This window comes from Chiloscyllium plagiosum, unplaced genomic scaffold, assembly GCF_037043375.1.
Source record: "Chiloscyllium plagiosum isolate Xiang-an unplaced genomic scaffold, Cpla_swu_hap1 HiC_scaffold_8, whole genome shotgun sequence".
Taxonomy (NCBI): domain Eukaryota; kingdom Metazoa; phylum Chordata; class Chondrichthyes; order Orectolobiformes; family Hemiscylliidae; genus Chiloscyllium; species Chiloscyllium plagiosum.
Genome location: NW_028270146.1, coordinates 22,756,384 through 22,769,177, shown reverse-complemented (window position 1 = coordinate 22,769,177; position 12,794 = coordinate 22,756,384). Strand labels below are relative to the sequence as shown.

General features: G+C 42.6%; 1 long non-coding RNA gene across 2 annotated transcripts in view; it reads right to left on the bottom strand.

Annotated features, from left to right (window-relative positions):
- The window catches only part of LOC122553953 (uncharacterized), a 58,671-nt gene that overhangs the window by 23,668 nt on the left and 22,209 nt on the right, over positions 1-12,794 (bottom strand). For both annotated transcript variants that reach the window (XR_015757746.1, XR_015757747.1), the window contains exons 3-4: positions 9,135-9,178; positions 8,867-9,026 (exon numbers count right to left, since the gene is read on the bottom strand). This is a non-coding gene — a long non-coding RNA (uncharacterized LOC122553953). The remainder of the gene's footprint in view (positions 1-8,866; positions 9,027-9,134; positions 9,179-12,794) is intronic.

Genomic DNA, 12,794 nt, shown 5'->3' with positions numbered 1-12,794 from the left:
CAGCAGGTTCACAATAGCACATGAGAATTCCAAAACCTGATCTTGTACGTGTGTGACACATCGTCAGACCCAACATCTTATTGAAGTGATGGATTGGGTTTTGGATTCTGGGCAGTTGGTGCCCTGAACAAAGGTTTTTAGGTTTAATGTAAGTGGGATGAGGGGTAGCAGGAGGTTATTGTGAGTATGGGATGAAATGGGGCAACATACACTTTTCATAATGCACTCAGAGGAACACTCCATCCCACAAGAAAGGGGAGGGACAGTTAGATTTTTGTAGATTTATTCTAGCCATCCTCTGACTTGCTGATAGTGTTAAACAGGTGTCACTGCTGAGATTTGGGTCAGAGTATTATCATCGGATGCTGGACAACAGCTGAGTAATGAGTTCTTCGCCTGTCTGTGGAGTTGCATTGCCAGCAATGCAGCAGTTAAACAGACATTAACACCTTGTGTATGCAGGGAGGAGTATCCAGCCACCATTCTGACCACTCACTCACTCTGTTCTCACTGGAAGCAGCAGGACAAATTAGATTAGATTACTTATAGTGTGGAAACAGGCCCTTCGGCCCAACAAGTCCCGAAGACCAATCCACCCAGACCCATTCACCTAACACTACTGGCAATTTAGCATGGCCAATTCACCTAACCTGCACATTTTTGGACTGTGGGAGGAAAACAGACCATCTGGAGCAAACCCACGCAGACACAGGGAAAATATGCAAATTCCACACAGAAAGTTGCCTGAGGTGGGAATTGAACCCGGGTCCCTGGTACGGTGAGGCAGCAGTGCTAACCACTGTACTACTGTTCCGTCCACCTGAAAATAGCAAACCATGGTTTAATATGAATGCAGGGCAGAGTTGAAATAAGCCCTGGAGCAACAGAGTCAAAGTTAAGCTGCAATAGTCATAGATTAGCAATGCTAACAAACAGGAAATTAGATAATTTTTTTCATCCTATCTAAGAAGCAAACAGCAGATAATCCAGGTATTGTATTGGTGATTAGAAACTTGAGAGCTAGCGCTCACAAACCTGATACAAAATCTCATTGCATGCACACTGAAGTACTCTTTGTTTGGCAGCAGTTAAGAGAGCAATAGGTCACAGCTCAAGAAGCTCAGCTCCTTGACATTCATATGTCAGGAAGGAAGCCAAGGAGAAGAATCCCACTTCCGTCACAATTGAATTAAAAGCATTCGGTTGAATCTGCACCTTCCACTATTTATACTGACCATATATGAAGTATATGGTCACAGGTGGAAGAACACAGGTCACAGGTCAAGGTCACTAAATGAACATGAATGCTATTCATTCAAGAGCAAGTTCCTCACTCCGTTTTAATAGAAATCAGACGGGTTAGTTAAAAACCAATCACAGAATTCCTACAGTGTGGAAACAGGCCATTTGGCCCAACAAATCCACACCAAACCTCTGAAGAGTATCCCACCAAGACTCTGAAGAGTATCCCATCCAGAGTCATTCACTTACCCTATGACTTTACATTTCCGAGAGAGTAGTTCTGGAAAAGCACAGCAGGTCAGGCAACATCTGAGGAGCAGGAGAATCAGGGCTGATCTCCAGTCCTCACTTTCCCCTACTTTACATTTCTGCTGACTAATGTACGTAACCTACACTATGGGCAATTTAGCATGGCCAATTCACTTAACCTGCACATCTTTGTATTGTGGAAGGAAGCCAGAGGCCCCACAGGAAACCCACTAGACATGGGGAGAATGTGGAAGCTCCAAACAGACAATCGCCCGAGGGTAGAATCAAACCTGGGCCGCTGGTGCTGTGAGGTAGCAGTGCTAACCATTGAGCCACCGTGCCACCCAATCAACATTTACCTTTGTGTTTTCTCTTACACAACAACGACCACTTGCAATTGTGGAACACCTTCAATATCGTAAAGCATCCCAAGGCATTACATGAAACTATTAGCAAATACACTTATATATTGAATCATCTTAAAATATATAAATACATAGGGAACCAAATGCTAACATAGTAGGTTTTAGGAAAGATCTTACTGGAGGAGAAATCAGAGGTGAAGGCAACTTTTAACCAAGATCAATTTTGATGAGCATGTCCTTGCAGCAGCAAAGATCTAATGGCATACAACAGCCTGGTTATTGACATCAGAACAGATGGGCTACAACACAGGGGTATGCCTCCTACACACCAATGACTCAAGTATCTTCGAATGTGTCATTACAATTTGGAAGGCATGAGGCCAAATTTGAAGGATTTTAGTTATCTGTGAAGGTTCTAGGTTTGGCAGAGGTTACAGAGATTGTTAGGAACAAAGTCATGAAAGAGGTGGAACAAAGATAAGGATTTTGAAATGAAGGCATTGCATAGCTGGGAATCAACTGGAACTGGGTGATGAGCGAAAAGATAAGCTGTTCATTTTCAGATGGCCTCAGTTTGTGGAAGATGATATGGAAGGCTGGTCAGATAGCATTGGAATATTCTACAGAGGAATATTGGGCAGACAGAGACCAGCACAATCAAGCAATGTGAATGAATGATGCTGTTTTAATGTAAAACACAAATTGCCTATTGAAATATGATTTATTGCCTCCTTCAACATGTGAAATTGTGACAGGAGTGAAATCCATATTGCAACATAGAGGAGGAATTGAACTGATATATTGTCAACTCTTCAATATAATGGTTGTAATTCACTGGTGCTGGAGTAAGCATGATGCCCCGTTGAGTAGAAGAGTTGAATGGGGTTTTCTCATTAGATTCATCAATCAAGTTGTCCCTAATTAAGTTAAGCAGGAAGGGTCCATCACTGGAATCCTTGGCTATGCCAAAAAGATGTTAATTTGGCTCCATAATGAGCCATTTGGCAGTAATTGTCCCTGAGCTGTCCAGAGTATAACGGTAGCTTGGGAATTAAAGGGACCTGCATGATTCTCCTTGCTCCCTGAAGACCAAGATGATAAGCTCACGACTACAATAGGATTTAGTACCAAAAACCTGTTGACACAGTGGTGGGACTGCGACCAATTCAAAGGTTAAGAATGGCCAGATTTGTAAATCCACATGGGGTTAGGACTCATGTATTGGTATGACTTCAAATCATGGTCCTGGAGATTGTCTTCTTTACAAAGTGCTGGCAGGGGTGGGATGAAGGGAAACCAGCTGGCTGCCAAATTAACAACCTATTAACTCCCTTGAGGGGCTTGTTTAGGGGCCACGGATCTGGGAACACAATTTTTAAAACTGATTTCGGTAAACTGAAACAATCTATTGCACCTCAAAGCACAGCTTCAGATTCACCGCTGGGTTAAAGAAAGGTTCCCCTTTCGACATTGGAAATGATCAGATTCTGGGACAATCTGCTTCAGAACTTACATATAACCTCAGTTTGACCCAGCTACCCTCATTCGCAATGATCTATCCTCCCATCCCTCTGATGTACCAAGTGGTCTTTTCAACAAGGCAGTAGCAAACTCCAATTTGGTCATCATCTGCCTTTACCATTGCTGCAAGACAGGCCACATCTAGCCTTGAGTTTGTCTCTTGCACAAAAGAATATTTGCATTCCAAAATAATAGCGCATGAACAGCACGAGGACATAGAATTCATCCGATTGTCTGGTTCCTGACCTTACTTCGAATATTAATCCTATTAGTAAGTTTGGAGGAAGTGAGGACTACAGATGCTGGAGTCAGAGTCAAAACGTGTGGCACTGGAAAAGCACAGCAGGTCAGACAGACTCCGAGGAGCAGGAGAGTCAATGTTTTGGTCATACGCCCTTCATCAGGAATGTGCGCTGATGGGGTGGCATGGGGTCTGAGAGATAAATCGGGAGATGGGGTTAGGGCTGGGAAGAAGATAGCTGGGAAGGTGATAGGTGGAAGCAAGTGGGGGATAATTATGATAGGTTGGTGGGGAGGGTGGAGCGGATAGGTGGGAAGGAAGATGAACATGTGGGACAGGTCAAGAGGACATTATGGAGTTGGAGGGTTGGATCTGGGATGAGATGCAGGGAGTGGAGATTTGGAAACTGGCGAAGTTGATGTTGATACCATGTGATTGTTCAGCTACATGCTGAAGAATAATCTCTGAACCATTGATGTTGGGCTACAATCTTAGTGAGGAGTCACTGCTGTATTTATCAACAGTTAGCAAAATACTTTGATAATAAGCAGCTTGCTTCATTCCCCCTGCAGTCAGCAGATAGCCTAAAACCACAGTTAGTTAATGTAATGGTTTGAAGCTTAGAATGTTGAGAGATAAGGTAAGATATAGGAGGTCATGTCACCATGCAGTAAATTCCTGACTGATTTATATCTCAAGTCTATTTATCTGCTTTTGTTCTATACCTTTTGAGGTACTTGTTATATCTATCAATCATATTTTTGCAATTTCAGTTGATCCAGAACATAGGGGAGGTGATGGCTTGGTTATGATGTCACTGGCCTAATAAACCAGTGAATATTCCTAAAACGTAGGTTCAAATCCTGCAGTTACAGATAGTGAAATTCAAATTCAATAAGAATTGGATTTAAAAGCAAGTTCAATGGTGACCATGCAGCAGATGTCATAAATATCTATCTGGTTCACTAATATCCTTTTGGGGAAAAAACCATCAGTTCTTGCCTGGCCTGGCCTATAGCTAAACAGAATATGGCTGACTGTTTCCTGAAAATGGAAATCATTGGTAAATAGGATAGTGAAGAAGGCATTTGTTATGCTTCCCTTTATTGGTTAGAGCATTGAGTATAGGAGTTGGGAGGTCATGCTGCGGCTGTACAAGACATTGATTTGGCCAACTATTGGAATACTGTGTTCACTTCTGGTCTCCCTCTTATAGTACAGATGTTGTTAAACTTGAAAGGTTTTCCAAAAAGATTTACAAGGATGTTGCCAGGGTTGGAGGGTTTGAGCTACAGGGAGAGGTTGAATAGGCTGGGACTGTTTTCCCTGGAGCATTGGAGGTTGATGGGTGACCTTATAGAAGTTTATAAAATCATGAGGGGCAGGAATAGGATAAATAGACAAGGTCTTTTTTCCAGGGTAGGTGAGTCCAAAACTAGACGGCATAGGTCTAAATTGCGAAGGGAAAGATTTACAAGAAACCTAAGGGGTGACTTTTTCATGCAGAATGTGGTGTATATATGGAATGAGCTGCCACAGAATGTGATGGAGGCTGATACAATTACAATATTCAAAAGGCATCTTGATGGGTGCATGAAGGTTTTAGAGGGAAATTGGCCAAATGCTGACAAATAGGGCTAGATTAATTTAGCATATCTGGTCAGCATGGACAAGTTGGACTGAAGGGTCTATTTATATGCTGTACAATTCTATGATTGTGAATTAACTTCTAAAATAATCTAACAAGCCATCCAGTATGAGGTCAATCAGGGATGGGCAATAAATAGCCTTTTGGATTGTAGGCCGACGTGTCAGACAGCCATTGTCTGAATTCGGGAATGGGGGCAAAGTGTCTTCAATGGATATATTTGAATCTCACCATTGTTCCTTGTATGCGTCCTAACTATCAACTACTCACCTTGTACAGCTTCAGGTTTTGCTATGCCAATTACTCTTACATGACGTGAAAAAGTATATTTTGGGGGTTTGGAAGAAGTTAGAGTCAGGCAGAGGTTAACTGAAAAAATATGCATTGTTATACCAGGAACTTGCATTTAATTGAGACTGTTTTTTTTCCCCTACATTACAACTGTGACTACACTTCAAAAGTACTTAATAATTGCAAAGCACGCTGGGACGTCTTGAGGTTACAAAAGGTGCTACATGAATGCAAGCTTTTCTTTTCTCTTACAGAGGTCACAACTGGACTGAATTAAAATTTGAATCCCAATGGATTGTGCTTTCCGGACCCTTTAATTATTCCATATTTCATTGCTTTTGTATTTACGTACATTTAGTTTAAGATGATCTTAAATGTTTTATCGGTAATATTTAGGCCAGTGCCCTGAAATTAGACTATTCATGTATATTCTCAAGCTAATTGCCTGCCATTTAATATAATGATAATGACATAACATAACAGCAATTCCCAAACATGACTCTTGAAAAAGAATATTACACTGATGACCGATGTGCAGCAATGCGAAAAATAACCACCACCAAAGGATGGGCTGCACTGGTTCAAGAGGGAACTCAACACCATCTTCTCAAGAACAACTAGGAGCAGGCAATAAAATGCTGGCTCAGCCAGGGATGTCCAAATCCCATGAGTGAACAAAATATAAATTAGAGGCTTAGGTACAAGCACTGATGAAGAGTCACCAAGACTCAAAATGTTTGCTCGCTCTCTCTCGGTGTTTGCTCGCTCTCTCTCCGTGGATGCTGTCTGACACGCTGTGATTTCCAGCATTTGTGGTTTTCAGTTAAAACGTGCAGGCTTCCTAGATTATACTGTAATCTGTTTTATACAGTCAACACTGTCATTCACACTTTAAAATTCATATTATAAGCAGTCTTTTACCAAAAAAAGATTGACTGTAACAAGCGCTACATTGGACAAACAAGCAGAAAACTAGCCACCAAGATACATGAAGGCAGAAGTGAGGACTGCAGATACTGGAAACCAGAGTTTAGATCAGAGTGGTGCTGGAAAAGCACAGCAGGTCAGGCAGCATCCGAGGAGCAGGAAAATCGACATTTCGGGCAAAAGCCCTTCAACAGGAATAGAGGCAGGAAGCCTATTCCTGATGAAGGGCTTTTGCCCGAAACGTCGATTTTCCTACTCTTTGGATGCTGCCTGACCTGCTGTGCTTTTCCAGCACCACTCTGTTCTAAACCAGGATACATGAACACTAACTAACCACAAAAAGACATGACCCTCTCTCACTAGTATCCTTACATACAGATGATGAAGGACACCACTTCTACTGGAACAACACATCCATCCTAGGACAAACAAAACAAAGACATGCACAAGAATTCCTAGAAACATGGCATTTCAACAGGAACTCTATCAACAAACACATCGAGTTAGACACCATCTACCATCTCCTGAGAAAGGAACAAGAAGTGACTTCACCACAGGAAATGACATCACCACAGGAAATGACATCACCAACCCAAAGAAACCCAAACATATAAATAGAAAGCAGGAATTATCAGCAGTGCTTCGCCTGAGGCCCACTGAAGATGTTACCTAGTAGGGTGACAAAACATCTGGAAATGAACCTTCCAGCCCAGCAAGCAAACCTACATCCAATGATTGACTTTATTTGCTTTCAGTTCCATAGCTGACCAAGAGATGTTTTTCTCTTGGTCAGCTATGGAACACCTTCCAAACCCATAATCACTTCCATCTAGAAGGACAAGGGCAGCAGATACATGGGAACACCACCTCCTGCAAGCTCATTCCAAGCCACTCACCATCCTGACTTGGAAATATACTGCCATTTCTTCACTGTCGCTGGGTCAAAATCCTGGAATTCTCTCCCTAATGGCATGGTGGGTTAACAATGGACTGCAGCAGTTAAGAAGGCAGCTCACCCCCACCTTCTCAAGGGCAAATAGGGACAGGCAATAAATGCTGATCCAACCAGCGATGTCCACATCCCACAAATGAGTTAAAAAAGAAGACGCGGCAGTGAGGTGCTAACCAGCAAGTGCTCCCGACAGTAATGGGAATAAAGTACCTACGGAGGTGTCAGTATCTGAGCTAGTGGAGACTGCAGGAGCCTTGTTAATGCTACCTCTGAGGGATCCATGCTATCTTCCTCAGAGGCAGTCCAGGGGATATCTTACAGGGCCACACCCATAATGATGGAGACTGTGCAGATATCTCTGGCATCTTCAGGAGACAAAAAAGGGAAAGCCAGATGGAAAAGCTGTAGAAGATCAGATTTGTTAAGTGTAAATTCCCAGTGGTGATAGTAGGAGAGCAGCACAGCAATGGACAATGAATGCTCTGTGGCTTCAGGAATATTTCAGCATCACCACAGGAATGGTCATGGTCCTGAGCAGCCAGGGCAATGATCCTAACCTCAAAGGGAGTGGCAAGGTGAGTAGGTGCCCCAAGAACTGTCTTGGCTATCCTGCCCTAATGTGGACCAACATCTCCAAAAGGAGGGTTTGAGTGAGATGCAAGTGTCTGGCGCAGGCTGTGAGTGATCTTGCAGGTAAGGAGGCATCCCAAGTAAGTGAGTACGCAGCGCAAAGCCTGTGCAGGGTTAGTGATCTGAGGAGATTTGATTAATGAGACTGAATGGGGGGAGGGACTGTGTGAGAATGGTAGAACATGAACCTTGGTGGGAGATGGGTGATCGAGCAGAAATAGATTAATGAGAGGAAGCAGAGAGAAAAATATCAGTACGAGTGGCACCTTTTGTGGCATGACTGTAGGTTCCATTGGATCACTGAAACTGCACTGACCCAGGTGGCAACCTTAGAGCAGGCTGGCAGAGTCTGGTGGCACGGTCACCTCTGCCGATCCTGAGGGAATGGAACAGTCTTTCTCTGCAATACCTTGTCCACCTGAACTGTTAGTCACTGTCATCACAGTGGAGTGCCAATATTCCTCGATCTGCCAAGTCCAGTGCAATGCTTTGGATGAAGGAATATGCAAAGCAGCTCTGAACTTTCTGCACTTGACTTGGTGAACAACTGTTCATAAACAGGGCACCAGCACCAGGAATCTTTTGCGATCCTGGCAGTAATGAATATGGCAAGAGGAAAGATATTACAAGTGGGGTGCCATAATCATGCGGTGCATAGCTAAGTGAGACGAATTTCAGGAAATAATGAGAAATTTCACCAGGCCTCATGGAAAGTAACCGTCCATGAAACCTGCCAAAATTGGTACATTGCTGATTTACAGTAAAGTTTAATCAATATAGAAGCTCAGCTTTGATCTTACTGAAAGATAGTGCTGGCTCGGAGTGTTGAATGGTTTCCTTCTGCTCCCATGTCTTACATTCCTTTGTTCTTATGAATGAAAGGCCAGCAGATTGGGACGTTTTCCAACCAGATCACTAAGCCTACTTTAGGAAAAACAAAGAACTCTAGATGTTGGAGATCTGAAACAGAAACAGAATTTGCTGGTGAAACTCAGCAGGTCTGGCAGCGTCGATGGAAAGAATGCAATTTTAACATTACAAGTCCAGTGACATTTTAACAAAACTTACTTTAGGAATTATACTCTGGCTTTTAGGATCACCGCAGCTTTATCCTATAAAATTATAGATGGAACAGAAAATCACACCCGGATACAGAATGCAGTTATATATCAACTAATAAGATAACATTTTGTGATGTCAGCCAAATTGCTTGATTAGATTGCTGCCTTCTAATCACACCTAAATATCTGTATTTCTACGTTTACAATATTTGAGATCTATGTTTAGTTTATAGCTAGGGTAATTACATCATTCCCAGGTGTCTCACATCCGGGTAGTAACTGTGGAGGGCAATGGCAGTGTTTGACCTGGTCTCCATATTGAGTAGACCTAACCCAAAGCCCTTATTGTCAAAGTGCTGTGATGACTGGAGTTACACCAAGTATGAAGAAAGTGAAGACAGCAAATGCTGGAGATCAGAGTCGAGAATGTGGTGCTGGAAAAGCACAGCAGTTCAGGTTGCATCTGAGGAGCAAGAAAATCAACGTTTTGGGCAAGAGCCCTTCATCAGGAATGAGTTTCTGACCTGCTGTGCTTTTCCAGCTCCACACTGTCGACTTACACCAAGTATGACTGACTCATGGAAGTTTGAAAAGGTTTGAAGGCAACAAGTTTCACATGTTTGTTTATTTCAATGGAATCTGTCATCTGGGAATATCATTCCTTTGAGGTTTTGCAAATGAGCAGTGTTAGTGATGCATCAACTGTATGTTCCTCCCTGTCATCTTGTGAACAGCTGCTGTATGTTTTATGCAGAAAGACAAAAAAGTAAGAGCACATCTGTCTATGATTAGTAGAATTTACTTATCATGATTGACACGATGTTGATTTACTTCATATATGTGTGTTATATGTACTAGGAGAAGCAATAGCCTAGTGATATTATCACTGGGTTATTAATGGGGAAGGTTCGAGGTAATGTTCTGGGGACCTGGGTTCAAACCCTGCAATGGTGGAATGTGAATTCAATAAAAATTCAGAATTAAAAGTCAAATAATGGCCATGAATGTCAGGAAAAGACCAACTACTCACTAATGTCCTTCAGGGAAGGAAGCTGCCATGCTTACCTGGTCTGGCCTACATGTGACTCCAGAACCACAGCAATGCGGCTGACTCTTAACTGCCTTCTGTGCAATAAATGCAGGGCTAGCCAGTGATGTCCTCACCCTGTGAATGAATTTTTAAAAATACAAATCTGTTGCTGTTATGCCTGTCTATTCTCCTTGCCATTGGGAAAAAAACAGTTATAGCTGTTCAGTAAAACAGGGTACCAAAGTGTTCTATACTCTACAGGTATCTTTCAATGAACCGAAGGAACTTGTCACAATTGGACAGAATATGGATTTTGACATTGCATTCCATTTTCTATTTTAATACCTGGGACATTCATGATCTGAAAAAGCTTAATAAGGAGAGCAAAACATTAACTTAGAGGGATTACAAGCATCACTTACTCTACAAGTCAGTGAGGTGTCATGAAGTGAGTGGAATACACAAATTGTAGACGCGTTGATATTTTATTCCAAGACAGTGAAACCAATAAAACTCATCCTGAGAGCTGTGAAAATGAATCTTATCTCCAATGTGATGGAACCTCACTGACACCTATCAAACCTAGAGAAACAAAACAAAACTTCAGTAGACAGAGAACAGACAAGTAGCTTCCATATTTAAGGAGCTCTTTGCCAAAAGGCAGTGTTGATGGATGTTTGACTGCAGAACTGAATCAGGTTGGAAAAAGGATCTCCCACTGTCTGTCATGAAAGAAAAAGTCCAGAGACAGCAACAACCGTTGTAAATGCAGTATTTCCTATTGCTGACAGTCCAAGAATGTTACTAGCCAATGTGATTTCAGGTTAAAACAGTCATCCCTCTACTCTAGAGACTGGATTGCCCACGTATTTGTCGAAGGCTCCAGAAAAGATTTTCTTTTGTTGAGGGTTCATTTGTAGTAACTTAAATAATAATGGGGAGCAGGTTCCTGGATCATTATTTTTGTAAGGCTGAACCTAGGAATAGGAGGGAACAAAGTGCCTTTACTTAGAGCCAAAGAGTTGAGAGCCAACTGATAGAGGATCTGAGGAAGAGACTGTTTTTGGTTGCCAGAGTTCAAGGTGGATGCTGGATTTTAAGAATTTTTTTTTTTCTTTTTTTTTTGCATACTTAAACTTACAAACTTAAAAACTTAAGGCAAGGTTAGATTTTTTAATAAAAACATATTCAGAGCTTAAAACTAACCCGAACAAACTGCACAGCATCTGTGGAGAGTCAAAACATGTGGCACTGGAAAAGCATAGCCGGTCAGGCAGCATCTGAGGAGCAGGAGAGTCGATGTTTTGGGCATAAACACTTCATCAGGAACATGATGAAGAGGAACATCAGGAACATTCCTCATGCTCCACACGTCGACTCTCCTGCCCCTCAGATGCTGCTTGACTTGCTGCGCTTTTCTAGTACCGCACTCTTCGACTCTGATCTTCAGCATCTGCAGGCCTCACTTTCTACTAGCATCTGTGGAGAGAAATCAGAGTTAATGTTTCAGGTCCAGTGACCCTCCTTCAGAACTGATGGTAGCTAGGCCAAAGTTGGTTCTTATGCAGAAGGCAGAGTGGGGGAAGGGAGTGAGGAGTAAACGATAGGGGGAGATAGAGCCCAAAGTGAGAAAAAAAACAGTTGGAGAGTCAAAGGAGTGGGTAAAAGTCAGTCTGGGAGAATGAATAGTTGTTAATGGTGACTATTAGTGGCTAACAATGGGTTGTGTGTAATAGCAGACCATGTGATAACAAGGCCTGCTGCGTTGGGGTGTGGGAAACTATGGCGAATAGTGCTCAAGCTGTAAAATTGTTGAACTCGATATTGATGTGAGGAGGCTGTAGAGTCCCCAAGCATAAAACAAGGTGCTGTTCTCCAGCCTGAGCTTAGCGGAGCATTGGAGCAAGCCTGAGACAGAGATGTTGGCCAGGGAACAGGGTGGTGTGTTGAATTGCCAGGCAACTGGAAGCTCAGGGTCTATTTTGCAGAGAGAACATAGATGTTCTGTGAAGCGGTCAGCCAGTCTGCCCAACTGCAGAGGAGACCACATTGTGAGCAGTGAATTCAGTAGACTGGAAGAGATCCCAATGATCCAAAAATCCTTTGAGATACTGCTTTGAAAAGGTTGAGGCTTTGCAGAGTGAATATAGGAAGTTAGGAAGGAGGTTGCAAAGCAGAACTTCAGAGGTAGCAATCTCTGGATTACTCCTGGGTGCCATGTGTTTGTGAGAATGGGTTTAGAAAGTTAGGGCAGATAAATCAATGGCTGAGGAGATGGTGCAGTGGGCAAGCATTCAGATGTTTGGATCATTGGGATCTCTTCTGGGGCATAAGTGATCTGTTCAAAATGGATGGGTTTCACCTAAACTGGAGAGGGAGGGGGACCAATACCTTGATGAGGAAATTTGGTAGTTCTATTTGAAAGCCTTTAAACTAGTAGAGAAGAGTGTGTGTGGGGTTAGGTAGGGAAGATGCAGGGGAGGGGGTTAAGTAGTAATGTGAATAGAAAGACAGGCGAGGTGGCTTCTAACGTTAAAAAGAGCAAGTTAATTAGACAAGGCAGGCAAGAGCAAGTCAGAGACCAAGATAACTCAGAAGAATTAAACAGCATTTCTTTCAATGCAAGAAAGATAAGGC